Below are 24,208 nucleotides of genomic sequence, written 5' to 3'. Positions count from 1 at the left end.
ATTTTGGTCTTGCACAAGGAAATGCTCATCTTATTACCCACTTCTATGGAATAAAAAGCCACGTCCAACTCTGCCTTTTGCATAGAGACTATCCTGTTTAGCTCCAGACATAATTTTTTAGGTTCAAGTCCACATAATCTTAATTGTAGAATAGATTCTAAAACATGTATTATGAAACACAAACTTGTTATGATTATCTTTCCGTAGCACTTGATTCCTAAAAAAGTGCAAGCTTATCTTTCGCGTATCGTAGGCATGAAGTGATGCGACAATTGAAGTTGATATTTTAGTTTTGCATTCAAATTTAGAGTTATATTTTAACTATCTATCTTTCGTGAAGACTTATGTAATATTAATTGGAATATTATGATTGCGGTATCTATTTTAGATAATAGTATAAGACACGCTCATACGTATGTTATCGTGGTATTATATGTTCCCATTGCAACGCACGGGCATTTACCTAGTGAATGTTTAAATATGATATAAACTAGAACCTGCAAACAAACCACTAACTACATGAACTTAAAAAAACTAGTTATCATTCAAACTCTGAAAACAAATTATCAGATGTCTCCGAAGAGACAACTCTGAAAACAAATTATGACCTAAATCAAACGGATTCATCAACTGGTGCAGTGCCATCATCCTGAAACCATGGTTTTCATGACAACTTTTGCTATCAGGCGAAAACTATTTTTTGAGAGGCCTATAATACCAATTTGCGTCACACCGACACTCTTTTGAGCAGTACACAATACACAGGAAGCTCAGTCTGTGACGCACCAACAGATAAAACAGATCAAGCTTAACTTGTGAGTTGTAACACACTGACAGACAAACTGTTTTTCAGAGGTAGGCTACACATAATCTGTACATACTGAATTGTAATGCTTCTGCTGGCTGAATGGTCTCTGAATTCGATAAGCACATTCAAAATAAAACTCTGTAGTTCCCATGTACTTTTAGATTACACAACACACTCAGTCCATGTACAGCTGTAGTTCCCATGTACATGGTACTGCAAGCCCATTGAGCCACGTATATGCTACCATTCCAAGCTGAGGCTTTTGCAGCCTGATAAAACTATTAAGTGGTTCAAATAATAGTGATGGAATATGCATGCCTATGCCCTATAGTACAATGGTTGGCATCTGATGCCCATAGCGAGATTCAAAACATCAGCTTTCCCATAAAAGGGGAACAATCTACTATATATAAAGAAAATGAATCTGCGTCATAGGATTCAGACTGTCTTAGCAAACAAGCTTGACTCAGTATTTCATCAATGCTATGTGCACAACATATACGATTGAGCATCTGTCTTCCACTTGTAGTCGGTGAAGACTTGCCTGAACCGGGTCATTCATCCTTGTTGAACATAACCTGCACTTGAACATTATGACGTTAGATATCATACATATGTTGACAGGTCCAAGTAAATGCATCCTTCTCGAGTGAAATAATTTCTAGAAAAGGATTGCACTTCTAACAATGTTCAGATGCTTAGTGCTGATTCAACATGGACTCATGATCTTTTGTAATCAAGTCAGGTTGTTAAATATATGAAAGACATTCGCATTTAATTTCACAGCTAAAAGATGGGTCATGTGACAAAAGAATTTACATGCTGTAAAATCAAGAAATGGTCAAACACAGTGAAACTATCGCGCAATGCACCCAATCAATGACTGTACTAACAAAAGAAACTAAGAAAGCAACATACACTAGTAGAATTGTAAACAGAACAATCTACGCTATAAACACTGACAGAAATACAACGCAGGGAGCAGCAACATGAAAATGCTCCCAGATTCTAGCATCGAGGAGAGGATAACCTACACTAGGAAGATCTAAAACGAGCATGTCGATCATCTACAACATTAAGAATTGTGGACTTATTGTTCTATAAAAGATAGATTGAACAAAGATTTGAAAAACATACCATTTAATAGCTAAACCAGAAACACCTTAAGCATCTTCCAGTTTCCATTGGTGCCTAAACAAATTGGAAACAGAAGTCTTGCACAGGCAAAGAAATCTGTGCCAAACCATATGGGCCACAGACAACTATATATGGAACCTAACATCCAGATATTTTCTGTTTCAAAATTTAATATTTCAGATTTCAGATACTTACAGCTGCACAATTGAACAGTTACAACATTAAAGATGCTGAATCAAAGATATGGTCTGAAGGGGGAGGGCATGTACCTTGAGCAAGGAGAGCAACAACACTAAACACTAAACAGAGACTTGAATAATGGGTTAGAAAATGCACCTGGGGCCAGCAAGCAAACACATACCACATGCACGGACCAAAACAAATACATCCACACTCAGCTTACCATGATACACACATCCTGGACACCAGCAAAGTGCAAATTATTTTTGTGGCTAGCCGTGCTGGACGGCGGACCGATTGGCCAAGAGAGGATTACCTCACCCAACCCACTGCCCCTTGTGTGATCAGGAAGATGAGACGGTCCAGCATCTGCTTACTACATGTGTCCTTGCTCGAGAATTTTGGTCACGGATTCTGACTCCTTTGGGACTGCAAGATTGGACTCCCACAAGGCGAGAGAAATCATTCGCTGATTGGTGGCGAAAAGCAACCAAGAGAATTCCAAAGGAGAAGAAAAAGGGGCTGAACACAATGATCATTCTAGGTTCCTAGATCCTTTGGAAGCATAGAAATGCTTGCGTTTTTGAAGGGTCTCACCCCTGCATCACCAGGACGCTTGAAGAGTTCAGAAACGAATATCACCTTTGGTGCTTGGCAGGGAGCGCGTGGCCTGCTCACGCTAGGTCTGGGTCACGATGTTGGGCTAGGATAGATTACATTGGTTTAGTTGGTCGGTGTTCTTTGTGGTCAGGTCTCATCTCTTTCTTAGTTCCTTTAGTTAAGTGATTCGATGTATTGAAACAACCCCTCACAGTCCGGCCAGGAGTGAGGTGGTGGTGCTTGTAAGGGGCTAATCCTTTTCGCTCTATAATGCAATGATACGCAGATCTCCTGCGTATTCAAGAAAAATACACACATCCCCTTGAATTTTCATCGAGCTCTTCTTTCAAATCAGCATTGTGAAAAAACGATTGTTCTAGCAGCCTGCAAATCAGAATTAAGCCATCTTGATCAACCAGGAGCACCCTACACTGTCATTCTCCAAGGCAATCAAACAGAAAAATCCTTGGCAACCACAATTCACAAAACAAGTAAATGCTTCCATAACCAAAATCATGAACACCTGTCACCTTACATCTGTATTAAATCGCAGGTGGTCACAAAATGTGAACCCCTGGCATGTAAGATCGAGTATCATCTAACAAAACCAGGCCATGGTGTGACTCTATGATCAATTTCCTACCCTGTTCAGCCAATACAGCATGCCCTAATTCCTTCTAAAAGAGCAAGAACAGATTAGGTAACAATTTCCCCAACTGGTTACAAGCCGCCATTAACCAGGTGCCCTGCAATGCCTCAGCAAAAGCAGTACATGTATGGACTGAGTGCACTGAATGGATCCTTAGCAAACCAAATCATACTTGCCAATGCCATTTGATTGCTATTACTTGGGCATAATATGATGCATGTCTCAAGCTTCTACCTTCTCATAGAAAAGAAGGAAAGCCTCGCACTTGAGAACTTCGTCTAGGGAGACTTCTCTAATGCTTTTATCATTTGCACGAAACCATGAGGAAGAGCTATTGCTCGTCTCCACCTCACTGACAATCCTGCTTTCTCTCACATAAGCGACAAAGTGCCCCCGTGTTATGGTCCTCCGGCAATGCTCAATGACACCAACTAGACGATATTTGGCATTATCTTTGTCCCCGGACCTGAAGGTTTGCAAAATAATAATTCAAAAGGTCACGCAAACAAAATGTTAGATTAGCTATCAGCATCACTAACAAGAAAATACTATCAGATTAGCAGTTTTGGCATATATCAAGTAACTACATGATTCCAAAACATGAAACAGAATTAGTGTGACACAGTACAATTGTATTAATAGTCAGTTCATTTCATTTTTTATGCGCACAGAAAGGGAAAATAAAATCCTTAGCTGTTCCATTTTGCGGAAAGGGATCACGTAGCCATTGGCACATGTCGCATATCACCTCTGTGTGAGACCCAACACCACCAGTCAGGCAGTAACCACAATTCAATTAGACTTCCCAATCAGCGTGCAATGGAAGTACCAGATGCTAGTTGCCTATTGTCCCATTTTCACATTACAGTCAGATACTGAAAAGCATGTAACTAATAAACTATAGAAATCTTTGTTCTGCACCATTTTTTAAAAAAAAAATCAGACCTTTTTCAACACTAGTAATATTTCTTTGCATATACTACAGAGGTCACACTTGGGTCACCAGGAGTGACAAAAACCCAGCAGAAACAACACAGAAAACAAAAGAAAGCCAAGTAACTAGAGACAAAGTGATAAATTATTAAGAACTCAAACAAATTTATTTCTAGCAGACTACTCCAGGACAGACAATGGCAACTGGAAATTCTTTTAGAGACATAAAAAACTATATCTTATTCAATCTTTCCTAAAGATACTGAACAAACTATGAAATAAAAAGTAGCTATTGCAAATGAGAAACTTCGAACTGCACAAAAGTAATAGCTATTCCAGTTAAAAACTTCGAACTTGGTTCTTCTCCCACTTAGTTTGCAGTATTTTCCAGCTCTACTTGAGTTCTGTCCTGATTTAGCGCGCTAGCATTTTTGTTATCATGGCACTCAACAGGTTGCTCTTTTACTTCACTTCTCTGTGATGGTCACGTTCAGATCGGGCCATCAAGTGATGTGCTTCCACTGATGTTTGCCACCATTTATCTTCTATCTTTCCTTCGGCAGGTAAGGGCAAGAGAAAGCAAAATCTTTTCAGCACGCTGGTCCTTCCCATTGTTCCTTTCATCACAAAGCCTGTTTATCACAAATAACACAAAAGACAGAAAGTAATAAACGCGGAAAAACATACCACAATGCAACTACTTAAGTATGAATACATTGTGGATTCATTGTTTTATAAAAGATAGATTGAGCATAGAATTGAAAAACATACCATTTAATGGCTAAACCAGAAGCGCCTAAAGCATCTTCGAATTTCTAGTGGTGCCTAAACAAATCGAAAACAGATTGTCTAGCAGAAGCAAAGAAATCTGCACCAAATCATATGGGCAACAGAAAACTATATTATATATGGAACCTAAAATCCGTTTGAAAACTTAGTATTTCAGATTTCAGATACTTATAGCTGCATAATTAAGCAATACGACATTAAAGATGCTGAATATAATCAAAGATAGGGCCGGGATTGGGAGGGAATGTACCTTGAACAAGGAGAGCAGCAACACCTGTAATTAAGCAACTAAAACAGATACTTGAAGAATGGGTTAGAGAAGGCACCTGGGGCCAGCAAGAAAACACATACCGCACACACGGACCAAACCTAACACATGTCCATCTCCGGAGGGGGAGGTGGGAGCTGCTCCGCTGCCGCTGCGGGCGCCAGGTGCTGCTGCGGCGGATCGAACGTCACGTGGTACTCCCCATACACGCGCATGTAGTAGCGGATGAACACGCACGTGATGAGCGTGCACGTGATGAGCGTCGTGGAGGCGTAGCAGAGGGACTGCACGACGCGGCTGACGAGTGTCCAGAAGCGGGCCTGCTCACCGTCTGTGTAGAAGGAGAGGAGATTGACCATGATAAGCAGATAGTGGATCCCGACGCAAGCGGCGAGGAGGTTCTCCCCGGTGCGGCCCATGCCACCGAACACGCAGTACACGGCGTACGGAAAACGCTTCATCTTAATCGGCGGCCATGGCCGCTCCTCATCCTCCGCCACCGCGGGTGGGGCCGGAGGAGGGCTCGGCATCGCAACGGGATCCGAAGGGGCGACGATTCGAGAGGAGAGGGGATCGGGCGAGGAGGGAGGAGCACCTGCGGACATCGGGCGAGGAGGGAGGAGCACCAGCGGGCGGCCTTGCCGGAATCGATCGAGGGAGCCGCCGGGTCGAGATCGCGAAGCGCGAGCGCGGAGCTGTGGTCGGGAGATCGAGATCGAGATCAGGCTGCGGGAATCGAAAACTCTGGGGATTGCTCTGGGAGGCGATGCCGATGCGCTACAGGGTTTTATTGCCCGGAAGATGAGTTTTGTGGCGTCGCGTATCCTTCACGCGCCAGGCTGGTGGCTGCTGGAAGCGGAAGGAGAGCGGGCTTTTTTTCATTACCGTCTTTATCCCTTGAGCTTTTTTTACAAAAATCAATAAATAAAATAGGTGCATGTGTAATAACCCATAAATAAATCTCGTATGCATATTGATGTTGAGAATAGCTGGATACATTGATTCCAAGCTCGTAAGAGTTGTTCTGCCAGCATCATACAATGGTCTAGTATTTTTTTTAGGATTTTTTCAACAACGCATATAGAGTAAAATGACCTTTCAGACTTCAAGGGTATGCCAGGTAACTAATTTCGTGCATTGCCACAAAAACTAAAAAAATTGATTTCTCATAGATAAAAGTTGAAATATAGATACAGATCAGCCGTACGGGAGCCTCGCATTGGTGTTGGTGTAGCCATTAGATGGATGCAGTCTGGGCGGGTGAGCTACGAGCGCGTGATGCAGGCAGCCAAGAACCTCGCGCGAGCAGGCAGGTGGGATGACTGAGACCCTCGTGGCGAGCTGATCGTCATGGATCCAGGAACTTGGAACGCACAACGACATGAGATTGCCTCTTGAATTTGTATATATAATATAGTTTTGGGAGAGCTGCAGATCTGCGTGTGGGGGGAGGGCGGTGTTAACAGCAGATTTGAGAAAATGGTGGAGAAATTGGGGACAGAGGAGGATGAACAACACAAGGAAGACGATGCATCGGCGAGGACAGGGTTAACGAGTATTCAGAGTTTGTTTACAAATTTCGTGATGCCTGTCTCTCCACTCTCCGCAGCTCATCATATACTTAGTTACATGGGCCTTGCCCACCTCGTGCACACAGGCACTAGTCAAACCCACACGGCACACGCTGGGTCCACTCTTGCGAGGCCCATGATTCTCCACATCCTGTGGCTGGAAGGAGAAGGGCTAGTAGCAGTTCCCGATGCTTGAAGGCCGGCGTGCTTGTCCCCAGGCAGGAGCTCTAGGAAACGTCTGGCGCGGATGATCCAATGTCTCCCAGGTCGCCATATGAGCCGGCCAATTGGACCACTGAATGAGACCCTATTCGACTGAACCGACCTCCGTGGGATGGAAACGGCGCTGCAACACAGCTATAGGCACCGGAGGCAGATCAATATCTATTGGCAGAGGAGAGGAAAGTGGAGTACCTGATGTGACTACCGACTTCAATTGTGAAACGTGAAACACCGGGTGAATGGCAGAGGTAACTGGCAGCTCAAGCTTCTAAGCAACAGAACCAATGTGAGCGATCATCATCGGATAGGGACCATAGAACTTGAATGCAAGCTTCTGGTTAGCCCTCGGCGCCAAGGTAGACTAAACATAAGGTTGGAGCTTGACAAACACCAGATCACCCCTTGGAATTGGCGCTCGGATCGTTTCTTGTCGGTTTGATGCTTCATACGCTCCTTAGCACAACACAAATGCTGGTGGATAAGGTCAGTCATTGCTCGGCACATCAACTGAGTCCAAAGCAGAGATGCCAAAATGACACGGAGGGTATCCATACAGAGCTTCAAAGGGTGAACGCGCAGTCGCTGCGCAAGAGGCAACCAAGCATAGCACTTCGTCAGACAAGCATTGGAGAAACAACGAAGGAAAGTTTCCATTGTTTGATTGAGCCGCTCTGTCTGACCATCGGATTGAGGATGGTAGCTAGAACACATTTGCAACTGGACATCTGCCAACACGAACAATTCCCTCCATAACTGACTCGTGAATATGCGATCACGATCTGAGACAATAGCAGTGGGCAACCCATGTAGGTGATAAACATTGTTGAGGAATACCTTAGCAACGTCGGCCGACGTAAACGGGTGAGACAGACGAAGGAAGTGGTCGTATTTGGTGAAGGAATCGACGACCACCAATATAGAGTTGGCATGATTAGAGCGGGCCAAACCCTCCACGAAATCCATAGAGATCACTTGCCACGCTGAGGCGGGCACATGCAAGGGTTGAAGAAGACCCGGAAGACGGGCCCTATCCGGTTTAGTGCACTGGCAAATGAGACACGATTTGACAAAATCGCGAACTGCAGACTTCATCCCTCGCCAGGAAAAGATTTGCTTCAGTTGCATATAGGTGACCAGAAAACCCAAATGGCCACCGAGCATGCTGGAATGGGTGGCTTCGATGATTTTCTTCTAGAGAACAAGATTGGCACCGATCCAAATGCGATGATAATTTGGAATAGATGGAGCAGATAATTTGGAATAAAAAAAGCTATGTATCTAAAAAACCCAAACGGCTTATAATTTGGAATAGATGGAGTAGATAATAATGAACATACAAGGAACGGCACTGTAAGGCCCTACTAGTTCATTTCAACAGAAGCATATGTGTGATACAAGAAAAAGTTTTAGCTGACATAGTAATAACATTGCAAATTCAGTAGGAATAGAGTAATGTTCTTAAATGAACTGGCGCCTTAGATACAACTAGAAAAAAGAACATCGACATTGGTAAGTCTAGATTGCATACTGATGGCAAAGACAGCAAACCATGTTTCAGGAATTATTATTTCGAAAACAACATCTGACAAATGATCCAGATTGACAAATGCAGCTATCCCTAATGTCTAACTGCAAACTTGATGGATTTTGGAGTGGGCACAGTTGCATCGTGGCACACTTTTACTACTGAAAGAGCAGCCACGTTTGACAAACACAAACAAAGCTTCTGCTGTTAGGCACGTATCTCCAGAACATGCTGTAGATCCTTCTGCATTCCAGCCATGTCCCATTGAGCCTTGAAGTTACTATGGAGATCCAGCAGCCAGAGCTTTTTCAAGGAGCCCAGGGATTTGATACCTCGAGGGACTGTCTCCAATTTTGGCAGTGATGTGATATATAGACATTCTATGACTGGAAGTGCACCATTACTAATTTTCAGAAGGCTGACATCATTCATGTTCTTCAAAACTAGTATCTTCAGGTGTGGGAAGGATCCTTCTGGAAGGTCCAAAGTAAGTGGACTAGGTATATTGTTAAGTCTCAGATACAGTGATGTTTGGTACAGTAGATGCTAGAACCACCAGCGGATCTCCTACAAAATGGCATCTGCTTAGGGCAAGATACTTGAGATATCTGCCATGGTTCTGAAGTATTGGACAATCCGTTAGAGACCAAGATCCTCTTACAATTAGCTTGTGGAGCTTCATGCAAGTCGGATTGAAATGATTCAAGAGAAGTGTCTCATTTTCATCAGCTGCAGATAGAAGCAAACTGGAAAGAAGTGGCATAGTTGACAAGGTAGCAAAAAGCCCTGCACAGTGGGCAGAAGTGATGTTATCTATCCACAGGCTTCTTAGTTGCAAAAGCTTATCAAGTTGCTCCGGCAACTCCATGCTTGCTTGCACAGTCTCAAGAGTCTGTAAATCTTCAAGGTTCGAAAGCCCTTCCGGAGCTTCCACTCCGACGAAGTACCGAAACTCTGACTGGTTCTTATCAGCAAATTTGTCAGCAAGAAGGTGCCTTAGCTTAGTGAGCTTCACTATACCAGGTGGCAGTGCTTTTATACTAGTTGATTTGACATCAAGAGTTTGGAGATTGCAGAGATTCTTAATGGAGTCTGGCAGAGATGTTATTCTTGTATTTCTTAGGCCAATGTATTTCAGATTAAACAGATTCCCTATAGATGTAGGCAGTTCCTGGAAATCAGAGTTCTGCAGCTCAAGGACAGTAAGGTACTTTGATTCAGATAGTATTGATGGTACATAGTCCACAATGGTATCACTTGCCATCAGGGTTCGGAGGTATGGAAATTTCATCTTGGATTTATTCTTTTTCATCTTCTTCCATCCATAAGAAGATATGCGACGAACATCTGTGCCCATCTGCACCATTGCACCAAAATCGTTTACTGTACCAAACATTTCCGCTTTAGAGATGCAAAGGGCCAACTCTCTTAAAATGTCATGCATTTTGCATGTACTCACCCTGCCAAGCTCATCATTTTCCACAAGTTGCAGCATATTGCGGTGGATCAGCTCGGTAAGATAGCCCTCTGCTACCTCCTCAGGAGTGCTATCCCCTTTCTTTTCAACAAATCCTTCAGCAACCCACAGTCGCACAAGGTCATCCTTTGAGAAGTGGTAATCTTCCGGAAACAGGCTGCAGTATAGGAAGCAGTTTCGAAGGTCACTTGGCAAGTCATAGTAGCTAAGATTTAGAATTCCTCGAACCTGGTCATCTTTTTCCAGCTCACAAGGAAGCTCATTGCACATCTGCCTCCAAACTGGCACTATCTGCTTCCTTGAAGACAACCTACTGCCTACTGATACAATAGCCAGCAGCAAACCCCTACATTTCTTTACAATATCAATAGCAATCTCCTGAAGCTCTGATGGACACTTTACCAGAGGTAAATCCTCACACTGTTTTACAATAAGAGTAGCTAGATTCTGAAGCTCTAATGGGCATGCTGATAGTGATAAACCCTTAAATTTGTTTATAGTATAAGTAGCAAGATCCTGAAGCTCAGATGGACACTTTGCCACCGAGGAAGTCCTCACATTTCCTAACAATATGATTAGCAAGCTCTATAAGCTCGAGTGGGCACTTCTCCAATGGAAGACCCTCAGACGTCTTCATCATATCATTAGCACACTCAAGAAGTTCTGATATCCAATCAAAGTGGGTTTTGCTGGGAAAAGCCTTTGTACAGAAGAGCTGGAGTGCATCCTTGATGTCTAATGGATTCAGGTTGAGCTGGTAACCTGGTGTGGCAAGAGCAGCTACATCCTGTTTCCTTGTTGTGATGACAATGCGACTTTCCTTCCCACAATCTTCAGACACATCGCTTATTCCATCATGAACTCGACGATCCCATACATCATCTAGGGCGTACCCAGTGCAGAGAGCTCCCGCTCTGTGCGGGGTCTGGGGAAGGGTGTCAGTGGCAAGCCTTACCCTCGCCTGTGCAATGTGAGGAGACCGCGACTCGAACCCGGGACCTTCCGGTCACAGGCGGTAAGACTCTACCGCTTGCACTAGGCCATACATCATCTAACACAACTATATATTTCTTATGTTTCAGGACTGCCTTTAAATTACTCTTCAAGTCTAAGATGCTCATTTTGTCGATATCATCTGGTTTCAGCTGTTTCTTGTGTCCTACATCAATGTCAACTGGTACAGTCGCTTCCTTCTGATTGACACTGTTAACATGAGCTGTTGTTGTGTGCTCAGAGGCACTAACAATCTTTAGTAGCTCCTTCAGCAAAGCATCTACACTTCTGTATGTTTGTGAGACAGTGAGCCAAGCATGGATTTCGAAGATATCTTTCAGTTTATCATACACACTAAGTGAGCAGGGTGGTCTTTCCCATCCCACCCATACCCAACAAAGATACCACCTTGAGAGCTGGCATATTTTTCATGTTGACAGGTGCATTGGGAATCAACCATTCCTTTAATTGCTCTCTTTCTTCCTTTAACCCCACCAGGTTTTCATCCTTTACAAGTTGGGGCAAACTGTATTGAGGGAATTGCTGTTCAGGACTGCTAACTTGAGTAGGAAGAAGCTCATGGACTGAGTTCAACCACAGATTCTTCAACTTCGAAACATGCTCAATTTCCTTCTCTATCTGAGCTAAATCATCAGCAATTCCACTAAACACTAGACCATAGCTTAACCCATTGGCCAACTTTTTCCCTTTAGGGTCTTGCTTGAATTGAAGAGAATGATATGAAAAATTGTCCATTATGTCCTCGACACAGTAGGCCAGTATTCTCACTTCTGTGATCCAAGCCTTGAGGAGCTCATCACTGAGATAGGATGCACCTGTCTTCCGTATAAAGATGTTCATCATCAGAAGTTCCCTACGAATACGCCGCACAGTGTTTGGTAGCTCGATCAAATTAGAAAATTTGGTTGCAATGAAGGTAGCTGCTTCTCCTCCTAAATAGGACCCAATCTTCGAGAGAGCAAGGAGTGCTGCCTCTGCCATCTCTGCTGAATGGGAAAAAAACATAAATTTGTTGCAGATTGCATAATAAGCTATTGTAAGTAATGGAATCAAATTAACTGGAAACGTCCATGGGATTGCTTCCAATGTAACATTGGCAATTAATATTCCTACAGTGGGAAGAGGCAACCATTTTTAGAAACAGTAACCTTATGCAGTTTGATTTAGAGAATTCATCATGACTACCATTGTTATTCGGTTGCGCTCCCAGTATATTTGGTTTGCAATATTTACATTCTGCACACTGTGCTATGCGTTAAATAAGTTTCAACACGTGACAGTGAAAAATTAGCTAGAAACCTCATCAAATATAATAACCCGTAGGTTCACTATGAAAGTGTGGCCCTCACAAAGCAGATTTTACTACTGTCAATGATAATCAGAGTCAGGAACAGCTCACCAAAGATAATGGCCGGATGGCGCCATGTATATCTCAAACAAAATTACAAGGTTTAGTCTTGGAGCAAAAAGGATGCTCCTCTCTTCAGAAATTACAAAGAACAACATCCTGTTATTATGGTTTCTTCCGAAAGCAAATGAAATGGATGTCACAGATACACGGGCTATGCAAGGAAATAGCCTTGTTCATTAATCAACCAGCACCAGCATGGAATTGTCAGGACATTACGATTCTCATCACTTCCCGGCATCCCTTCCAATGAATATGTGGAATTTGGTCGTGGATCTAGTGGTGGGCAGAGCGGAGCAGCATCAGAGGATTAGGATTGCAATCCGTCAGGGGCGCTCGGCGGTGCGGCGATTGTTCGAGCAGGTTGCGTGTGCGCGTGTCCGGCGTCACACCCGACGGGTGGAAAGGAACACGGGGGAGTTGCGATTAAGCAGCCAAAGGAGGCGGCGAGGTCGCTCCGGCTGGCCGTGCCGGCGCGCGCCTCGAGCTCCAGGGATGATACGGCGGCGGGATGCTGGCGGGATCTTGAGCGGCGACATGGGAGAACGGATGGGGTGTTTCCTATCTGTTTCTTGTGCTTTTATTATTCTTTATTAACCCACGATTTATCATCAGAAAATAAACGGAATCACAAAACAAAACCCCACAATTCATTTCATCCCGCGCTAGTTAGTCAGCAGCAGCAACAGAGACGAGAGACCTTTACCTGATGATGTTCAGCGAGGAGAGAGCTCCTCCAATGGTGGCGTCTCTTCCGAGTTCCGAGTCCCACGCTTCAAGCTGTGTGCTGCGAACTACAGTAAAAGGCTGGAGGAAAGCTGCGGAGGCATCCAAGGACCAAAACCAAAGGCACGAAATGCTGTCTATTCTTGTAAGAATCAACTATTGACTTAGACTAAATTTTTTAAGATTTTTCATCACATCGAATCTTTGGATCCATGCACGAAGCATTAAATATAAATAAAAAATAAAACTAATTATATAGTTTAGACGAAATTCACGAGACGAATCTTTTAAGCCTAATTAGACTATGATTAGACACTAATTGCCAAATAACAACGAAAATGCTACAATACCATTTCGCCAAAAATTTCGCCAACTAAACAAGGCCTTGGTGCCACGCACTTAGGCCAGCACCACCCACGCAGCAAAAAATTAGCAGAAATTATATAGGATAGAAATCAATTAATTTTCATAAAAATGCAAAAAAAAACCGTAGTTCAAAAGATGCCCATAGAAATGTTAGCCTTATTAGAGAAAAAAAGTATTCTCCATATGTGCACAGAATAGAATCAAGACCACACCATCTATTAGCCAACCGCTAACTCTATTATGACTTGTCACAACTTTGGCAACGTCAAAAAAAAAAATTAAGTCATGTAACTACTTACCCCTCTCTCCTACTTTTTTTAGCCTCACAAATAGATAGTCCCACCGTTTCATAGCAAGTGTCATTTTCATTTCTCTAGAAATCAACTATTTACATCTTTGACCAAATACATATAAGAAAATATTATTATTTATAGTTTATAATTAGTATCATAAAAAAAGATACCAAAAAATAGTGTTATGATATGTTAGCAAAGAAAAACATGTGAACATGGAGACATGAATCAATGGAAAAGCATACCAGCTAAGCTAGTTGCTTTTTACTGTCTCTTTTTTTTCTTACTAAATACAACTATGAGCTACTATTTGTATTATCGTTGACGACCCTTACTCACATTCTTCACCTTACAAAAATTTTATAGTAGCTAGCACATCCTTTAGCATTAACTTATTTGGATATACTCTTATTAATTCTTACTAATTACTAACTACTCCTAAGCCGGTATGCGAGGAGATGTGTACAACTACCAAAGCACTACAGAAATGCTCTCCTTAGGGTGTCCGGACGCTACCATTGTCGTGGGCTCGTGACAGCCCGAACGTCCCACTACGTCTTGCCCTCAACATTCCACTCCATAAGTTTGTAAAAAAAACTACTCCAGAACGTTCGAAGCCTGGCTTCACTCGACTCACGCGACCTCCACTCATCATTGAGCCCTGTGCCGCCATGGGTTCCGGCGTGGTCCACTCCGAACTCTCCCCCGCAGGTCACAGCCATGGCGGAGGACAACCCCCCTCCCCAAAGCCGTCGCCGCGGGCAGCCAGCCCACGACCCCTGAGGGATCCGTCGACGCCGCCCTGGCGGCTGCTGCGAGCACCAAGGTCGTGGAGGTGCTGCTCCCGTCGCTCAGCATTTGGTGGCCTTGTGCAGACGCTCGCGGTGCTTAGCGTCCTCTCCCAGCGCTACGATGTCGTCCTGAAGCATGATGCCGAGCGCACCGCCGCGACCATCGAGGCTGAGGCCTTCGCCGCCGCCTCCAAGTCCGTCGCCGCCGAGTCCCCGGCCCGTCAAGGAGGGGGCTACCATAGTTCCCCACTAGGTAGGCCGTGGTCACCAGCGATGTCGTGTTTCAAGTGTTTCAGGTGTTCAGACGTACGTTTTCAAGTGTTTTCATCTGGATGTTGCCTATGTTGCAATAGCTATATACGCATGTTGCAAGCGTATGTTTCAGATGTTTCAGACTTATGTTGCAAATATTTTATCTAGATGTTTCAGTAGATTTTAGTGTTACACATGTTACAATGGCTATACACGCATATTCCAAGCGCATGTTTTAAGTGTTTCATCTATTTTTAGACGTATGTTGCAAATGTTTCATTTAGATCTGGTGTTGCACATGTTGCTATGTCTATACATGCATGTTTCAAGCGCATGTTTCAAGTGTTTCATCTATTTCAGAGTTTCATTTGGATGTTTCAAAAGTAGGTCTCAGGGAAGCACATGCTGCTGCTAGTGCGCCACCGTGGGTCACCATGCCGCCATGGGTCACCGCGCGCCTGTTGGTGCTACTGCTGCTGCGTGCATGCGGGCGCGTGAAACGAAGCGGGCTCAAGGTGGTCCTCACGCATGTGTGGGCCCGCGTGGCCTCCGGAGCAGGATGGGTGCGGGGGCTAGGGAGCTGAGTATGTCAAGTGCGGGCGAGGGAGCACCGTCCGACGCTAGCGCCCCGGATCGAACATCCGGGCGCTAGCAAGTCCGAAAGCACTATCGCTAGGTTAATGTTATCCGATTGCCCTAATAACACAAATTCGGGCCGCTAGATTTATGGCCTGTTTGGATAAGTTGGCATTAGTTATTAGGTGAGATTAAAAATACATTGAGTTAGTTGTTGTTGATTATTTACTTGGGTAATAACTAGTTAGAGGCTTAGAGCATCTCTAAGAGTATCCTATTTTTTCTTCCTAAAAACATGATGTTTTTCAACTCCTAAAAAATTATTGGGAGGAATAAAGACGGTCATCTCCAATAGTTTCTAATATTCCACTTCTAAAAAAATCAAAAGGTCGGTCCCAGGAATTGTGATGTTTTGCATCAGGAATCCTAAATTTGTTTCTATATCCATTTAAGCCCTCTCACTAGATCTTTCTCTCTTGCGATTTTCTCACCTGGAACCCTGTATTTCCTCCTTTTCCTTTTCCACGTGGAGACCATGGCAGAAAATGACGGCGCAAAAGGAGCGTGCGACGGGGAGGGCGGATACGCGCAACGGGCCGTCCGCGTATCTTTACGCGCATCGGCCCTTTTTTTGCCAAGTGCTAAAAGATTAGGAGGTCATTTTAGGAGTTGTTGGAGATGGATTTTTTTTTCCATTCTTCCTTAAAAAACAAGGATTGGGAAGGATTATTAGGTACTCTTGGAGATGCTCTTAGATAAAAGATTAGGTCACTTATTAGCCTCTTTTTGGATAGGCTAGAGCTAAAAACTAGCTAGCTAACAGTTAACAGTTAGCACTATATATACAAACATAATTATAAATCATTTTGGTATCTAGAAAAGGTAGATCGATTTACAATTTAGAATGGACACAATACAAGGTATCGACAAACTGATTTCAACTTTTCAACACTGACACGCACAGTAAGAAATTAACTTATTAGCCTCTTCCTAGCACCTTTTCCGCTTCATCTTTCTTTCCCTAATGGAGGCTTTTACTTGCTACGTTTGTTTCATTTGTGATATTTTTGTTCTGAAAGAAGTGAAAAATAGGTAAATCATTGGATAAGAAATATTTGGTTTGCGTAATAAGTGTTCTCAAAGCTTATTTTCATTGGAATTCAACCAAAAGGGAACATTTTAAAGGCAAAATGAAGTTGAATATAGCATGCCGTAATAATAACAAAATGCTCCGAAATTAACTTCCGTTCCATTGAAGTGAAGTTAACTCAATTCGTAGTTTGTAAGCTTTTGCATTTCGTCAGTAGAATCCCTTAGGACCACGCGAAGTATAAGATGGAAGTTACATGGACATTGGGCCCATGTATCCCTGAAGTTCAGAAACTGCAAGGCAATTCATTCACCATTTCGCATGGCCACGCAGCAGGCTCATGTCCATATACAAGTATACAACATCAGGTACGGCAACGTGCTTCACCATGGAATTTTTCTCTCACCTCCGTACTCAGCGTTCCAATGAACAAAAAAATTGAACTCTGGAATAAATAAAAAAATTCCTGACAGAAAAGCGTGTGGCCATTGACTTGTCAGATTGACCCGCGTCGTACCCACCTTCACCATGGCCGCGACGCGTCCAAGAAGCGCGTTTCCTCCCCGCCAGTTAGCATATAGATACTCACGATCATCCGTCTCTCCCAGTCGTTCTGCTGCTCTGCATCCTCCGGCTGTTCCCTTCCAGGTCAGTCTTCTTGTCCTCACTGTTCTTCACATGAATTTTGCAAGGCTTTGTGCTTGTTTTCGCTTGCCATCGCAGCGCACTGTTATCCTTAATTCATCGCATCTGTGATAGCATTTGTATGCTCCCGCACATTTGAAAGCTTGTTCCATTGGACCTGCATTCTGATTTGAACAAAACTTAGTACTGAATCATTTGTCATATCTAATTCGAGGGGGAAAAAATAAACCCGAAAGCCCCTACAGAAACTGTGCTGACGCCTGATAGATGCATTATGAACACTGAAATGAAAGTTTCAGCATAACCTGGACCAGTCTGAATCTTTCGGGGATACAACCATTCTTGGTTGATGTGGACTGCACACAATGGACGAACAGGTTTAGTTATGAAAACAGATGGATACACATACACCCCAACTTTTTAAACTTTTCAAACGAGCAAAAATAATGCGAGTTTAGATTAATTCCGGTTGAGGGGTATGCCAGTGGAAGCTTAGGATGCAATAGTTCATATCTGAAACAAATACTATATACAACACTTCAACACATCGAAACACCAGGATATTTTCTAACTAATGTTTTTCTAATTTTTTAGCTTATTCTTTCTTGCATAAGTTGTTTAAGTACTGTGCCATATTTCCATGAATTAGATGTTCTAACCATCCATACCTTGTGCTGTGTCTTGCTGTCGCTCAGATCACAACCTTCTAAATCGTCAGAGATGACTACTAACAGCACGTCTAGTCTTCTAAGCACATTGCCCAAGGATATACCAGCAAGCTTCCTGAAGCAAATCACAAAAGATTTCTCTCCTGAGCTAGAACTTGGTAAAGGTGCATTTGGAACAGTCTACCAGGTATGATCATATATACGCCTTAAATTTGTTCCTGCCTTCTGAAGTTGACTGAACAGTGAACACATGTCAGAATGCCAATATACATAATATATGATACTTGACATAGGGAATTGCGGAGAATGGGGAAATGATTGCTGTGAAGAAACTTGGGGAAAATTGTCCTGTGGCGGACAAAACATTCAGTAATGAGGTCTGTAATCTTATGGCAACCCAACATGAAAATATTGTGAAGTTGGTGGGCTACTGTCATGAATCACAGAAGAAGGTGGTGCAGCACAATGGAAGATATATCATTGTAGATATAGCTGAAATTTTTCTCTGCTATGAATATCTACCTAAGGGAAGCCTTGACAATTATCTATTTGGTATGTACATGTACTACAATATTCGACAGCATTCGCCACTATTTAATTCCTTTATTGCATCCTATTGAGTTTTCAGTTGCTACCTTGAGATAAATGAGTAATTAAAATTCATATTATAAACCAAAAAATTCAAAAAGAGTTATTAGTGCAATAAGATTTTTGTTTCTGGTAAAGATTACTTACATATCTCTGTGTTCTACTTCTTCAGCCGAATCTAATAGAATCGACTGGGACACACGGTTTAGAATAGTTCAAGGAATCTGCAATGGTTTACATTTCCTACATAAGGAAATGGATCAGCCTGTCGTTCACATGGATCTTAAGCCTGAAAATATTTTGTTGGGTGATAATATGGTCCCCAAAATTGCTGATTTTGGACTTTCAAGACTCTTTGGTCAAGAGCAAACCCGAATGAACACTCAAAATGTTGTGGGATCATTGTAAGTAAAAAAAATGTGAAATGACTATTTTCCTTTATTACTAGATTCAATTTTTTTTAAAAATCACAGTAAATAAGTTTTAATGAACTCTGTTCAGAGGATATATGGCTCCAGAATATCTATACAGAGGTGAAATCTCTACCCAGTCAGACATATATAGTTTGGGTCTACTAATCATTCAGATAAGCACTGGAGAAAAGAATACTCCTAACGCTGAAGACAAGTGTGGACGAAAATTTATTGAGAAAGTAAGATCATGTTATTTGGTATTTTCATGATTTCAATTTTTTCAAATAGACTAGATTAGATTTAGTTTGCATATATGATATAACAGGAGGAACATCGAAACCTGTAGGTACAAAAAAGTTGGACAGATGGCCACATACCATCCAAGTACACATCATTTGATCCAGATCGCCTCCAGCAAATTAAAATGTGTGTTGAAAATTGGGTTACAATGTGTGGAACATGAACGCAAGATGAGACCTTCCATAGCGGATATTGTTGAAAAGCTCAATGCAATGCAGGAATGAGGTATGAACACTGGAACAGTGAATCCCTTTGGTCAGTTTCTTGCACAAATGCTACCCACTTTTGACAAACCTAAGGCCAAAATGGTTTGCAGTTATGCTCAGGCCCTGTTATTCTGAATAAAACTTGCTGATCAGTTTACTTACTTGTAATAATTGGAAACTTATGGGATGCTTTGGCCTAAGGACATTATAACTTTCAGGTCCAACTACACATGTTACAAAGAGACCATAGTTTGCATTATCAATTGTTTAAGTAATCTAAGTTCCATGTATATGTTTACAAAGGATTGGGGTTTTCCTTTCATTTGTTTAGTTAAAAAGTTACAATCAAGATATGTGCATCAGCTACTCCTATTTTCTTGCCTTCTATTCATAATTTGGACTATGTTTTCTGCTCCAAAAAGCCAGCACATACAACATCATATGGTTCATGCTACATTCTGCCAATGCTAACATATCCTTTGGAATTTTTAGGCCTCTCAGTCCCAGCGAGTTTCAAACATATTGGCCTCCAGAGGATGACAGATCGATATCCAAGATGGATAAAGCATGTTTATTATTCGTAGACAGCCCGAAATTCCTTTTGGAATAAGATCCTTTCTTTTATCATCTCAGATATGGAAACTATCACATTATATTCCTTCCATCAACACCAGAACTGCTGCTCCAAATATCTTTTCATTGTAATCATTATGCAAAGAAGTATTTAAATTAAGGGATGGTACCCAACAACTCCTTTAAAATCCCTATTGAATGAGCTACTCCTGAATTTGGAGGAATGTAAACAGACCTAATGGTTTTTTTCATATATGTGTGTGTTATCCATATGTTCAATGTGTTGCCTCGAAACATTACTATTCATACTTAGACGTGATCTATGCCTTATAGAGAACCAAGTGTATCTTGGGTAGTTAGCAGAGTCGATGGTTCATACTTGAGCTTATTCTTCTATAAACAGAAACGGATGCTTCAGACTCCAACTTACTATAGAGTCATACATACTTTCTAGTTCATTTTAGAGAATTAATTATAACTCTCCTTTATCTTTATCCATTACTAGGTTTGAACCCATTACGCTGCACACATCTGTTTATCTAGATTATAACATGCACATGCTATACCATGGATAAGTATATGGAAAAACTTAAGATTCTTAGTATGATGTCTACCAAGAACCTCTGCAATAAAATCGAAACACCCATTGTGATTTTGTGGCCATCTCAATTCATCAGGATCAAAATATAAAATGAGTCATGAGACATGGGTAGATGTTGCGGTGTATATTCAAAATAATTTAAATCAGAATTTAGCAAACAAGAGAACAATACACTTTTTTATGCCAAGATTTTTTCCCAAAAAACATATCCTACCAATGACGTTCATCTCAAACGAAAGAAAACAGAGGACCGAATATAATAACATTATAACAAGGAGGTAAGAAATGCCCACCATTGAACAATCAGATAACCAAACGATGAAATTAGCTTTGCAAGTTGCATCCTTGTGGCATGGCGATTGGTGAATCCCAATTCGCAATCAGTCATCAGACCTTGAGCAGGATACATCTGAGGACTACGAAGCCAAGATATGACAGAAAAGAAGATTAGAGGCTTAGAGCCATGTATTTTTATTCGGCACTACAATGCAGCAATTCGTCAAGCAGGTCAGTGTGCTCAGGGACCGACCTCTGACGCGTGGCCTTAAGTGGTTGAGGACCGGCGGAGGCGGATCGAGCGGAGCATGAGTCCGTCCAATGCGTCGGAGAGTAGAGATGTAAAGAGACCGTGGTGCCGGCGAGGTCGCCTCGGCTGGTCCCTGCCGGCGTGCTCAGGAATGTGGGGCCGTCGGGCTGACGCAGTAGAAAAAATTCCATTTCAATAGAAAGACTGACGAGGCTTTTACCCTGTGCCATTAAAAAAAGTTTCAAATTACGCACAAGCCATTAAAAAAGTTGAGCTTCCACGAGTGCCGTCGTTCTAAACTCCTTTGCTCTCCAAGTCATTCTGTCCGCTTTTCTATTTAACGGTGTCAAACAGACAGATGAAATGACCATTTTATCCTACAGTGGAGTCCGTTTGTCAGCCACCCAAACTTTCTCTTTCTCTCTCTTTCTCTTGCGCCTCCATTCTGCGCTCCCCGTGCTCCTGCTCGTCGTCGCGGCGCCGGCGGCGCGGGCGGGGGCCGACGACCTCGTGAGCTCCTGGTGTTCCGTGACGCCGTGGGCGGCGCCTGGCGTGGAACGCCTCGGACGCCGCGGGCGCGTGCTCATGGACGGGGCTCTCTTGCGAGAACGGCCGTGTGGTGGTCCCCGCGGACGCTAGGGAACTTGACGGCCAGGCACCACAGGTAGCAAGCAAGAGGATCCAGTCTAGCCAGGCACCTGCGCCTGCACGTTGCTCCCAAATTACATCAGTTGCCGAGGACGGACATCTCGGCAAAGCCAGCAGGAGCAGCAAGCAAGCAAGCACAGGATGCGAGCCGGAGGCTGCGAGGTGCAGCAGGCGCTGGCCGTGGAGGCGGCGGCCGTGGTGCGGCAGGCCGTGGCCTTGGCCCGGCGGCGCGGCCACGCTCAGGTGACCCCGCTCCACGTCGCCAGCGCTTTGCTCTCGGCGGTGGGGCTCCTCCACGCCGCCTGCCTCCGCTCCCACTCCCACCCACTGCAGTGCAATGCGCTCGAGCTCTGCTTCAATGTCGCGCTCAATCGCCTCCCCACAGCCCCCCCCCCCCGCCGCCATCATGTTTGTTACGGCGTGTCTTGGACCTCAGGAAGTAGGGAGGAGAATGGAGGGCGTGTGAGAATGAACGGCGGCGGCGAACTGGCGGCGCCGTCTTCGTCGCCGCAGGCCCGACAACAGGAATGCGATGAACAGGACGGCTGGGTGCCCAAGGGGAGAATATCTCCAATCACAGGATAAAAAATCATTAATTCCAAATGTTTAGGCCTATATAGGTACTGTCCCACACTGCTAACAAACTTGATAACAAATTCCTGAAATCACTCCTGACTCTAACAAACTGGTAACAAACCGAACGCTACGGAGAAATCACGCACGCTGTCCCTCAGCCACTCGCGCTGGGCCGTCCTCTACGGTGATACGTGGTGCCGACCATAACATCTCTTCCCCCCTCGGGAAACAGCTCGTCCTCGAGCTAGAACGAAGGATGAGCAGCGCGGAAACCATCCACCGGCTCCCATGTAGCCTCCGAGGCTGGCATGTCCGCCCACTTGACGAGGATGTGCCAGACGCCGCGCTGCAGACTGGAGCAGAGAACGCGTTCGGGCAGCAAGAGGGGCCGACCGTGCTGAAGTGGGGGCAATGGCGCTGTAGCAGACGGCGGTGGAGAACCACAGAAGGGCTTGAGAACCCCCACGTGAAACACATCATGGATCCGAGCGCCGTCCGACAGCCGAAGGCGGTACGCGACCTCGCCGATGCGCTCCAGGACTTGATAGGGACCTGCATATTTAGGACCAAGCTTGCCATGCGCGCCAGCTGTGAGGGACTGTCGACGGAGTAGGCGAAGCCACACCCAGTCCCCCACAGCGAACGTGACGTCCCTGTGGTTGGCGTCGTAGAAGCGGCGCGCATGTTCCTGGGCCTGCTGAAGCCGAGCTCGCACCTCCTCTAGGAATTCGTCACGGTTAGCGAGCAAGGTTTCCACGGCCTCCGTCGACACACGGCCCGGCTCATAGGCGATGAGAGCCAGCGGTGGCCGCCCGTACACCACTTGTGCACGACGTAGTGCGCAGCGAGGTGTGGTAGGCCGTGTTGTAGAAGAATTCCGCCCACGACAACCAGTCCAGCCAGTCGTGGGGGTGGTCGCCAGTGATACACCGTAGGTACATCCCGATCATCTTGTTCACCGCCTCGGACTGGCCGTCCGTCTGCGGGTGGAACGCGGTGCTCATGCGGAGTTGGACCCCGGCCATGCGGAACAAGTCACGCCACACGTGCCCCGTGAACACCGGGTCACGGTCACTGACGATGGACTCCGGAAATACGTGGGAGACGCACGATGTCGTTGAAGAACGCCCGGGCCACCGAAGTCGCCGTGTACGGGTGGCCCAGAGGGATGAAATGGGCGTACTTCGAGAACCTGTCCACCACTGTCAGTAATACGCTCTTGCCATGTACCTTGGGTAGCGCTTCAACGAAGTCGATGGATATGTCCGTCCATACGCGCGTTGGCACGGGGAGCGGCTAGAGCAGGCCAGCAGGATGTAGCGCTTCGGTCTTGTTCCTTTGGCATGTGGAGCATGCCTGGACGTAGTCACGTACGGTACGGCGGCCGTGCTCGATGTAGAAGTCGCCACGGAGCCGCTGTAGGGTCTTCTGGATGCCCTCATGGGCGACAGTGTGACCCGCCCGTAGAACGTCGTCAAGGACGGCGGACGTCGTCGGAACGAACACCTTGCCATCCTGGAGCAGCAGGCCGTCCCGGACGCTCCAGATATCGCCGTGAGCGCCCGTGGCCACGGCGTCGCGGCGTTGGCGCAGGGCGTTGTCGGTCGCGATCTCATGCCGTAGCTCGGTGAAGAGGTCGAAGGTGGCCACGGACAGCGCGGACAGAGTCAGCGCGGTCGCATCCGCCTTGGTGTGGCCACTGTCCACCGTGACCGGCGCGTTGCCGTCGCGGCGCGACAGAGCGTCGGCTACGGTGTTCAGCCGGCCCGGCGTATACTCCACCCTGAAA

At 44.7% G+C, this 24,208-nt stretch overlaps 2 pseudogenes; one reads left to right on the top strand and one right to left on the bottom strand.

Moving 5' to 3' along the window:
- Positions 1-3,204: 3,204 nt before the first annotated feature.
- LOC136486647 (disease resistance protein RPM1-like) lies at positions 3,205-13,455 on the bottom strand (annotated as a pseudogene).
- A 3,678-nt stretch (positions 13,456-17,133) lies between these two features.
- Positions 17,134-20,507, top strand: LOC136486646 (cysteine-rich receptor-like protein kinase 44; annotated as a pseudogene).
- The last annotated feature ends 3,701 nt before the right edge of the window (positions 20,508-24,208 follow it).

This window comes from Miscanthus floridulus, chromosome 10, assembly GCF_019320115.1.
Source record: "Miscanthus floridulus cultivar M001 chromosome 10, ASM1932011v1, whole genome shotgun sequence".
Taxonomy (NCBI): Eukaryota; Viridiplantae; Streptophyta; class Magnoliopsida; order Poales; family Poaceae; genus Miscanthus; species Miscanthus floridulus.
The sequence above is the reverse complement of the archived record's forward strand: the minus strand, read 5'-3'. Positions and strand labels throughout refer to the sequence as shown.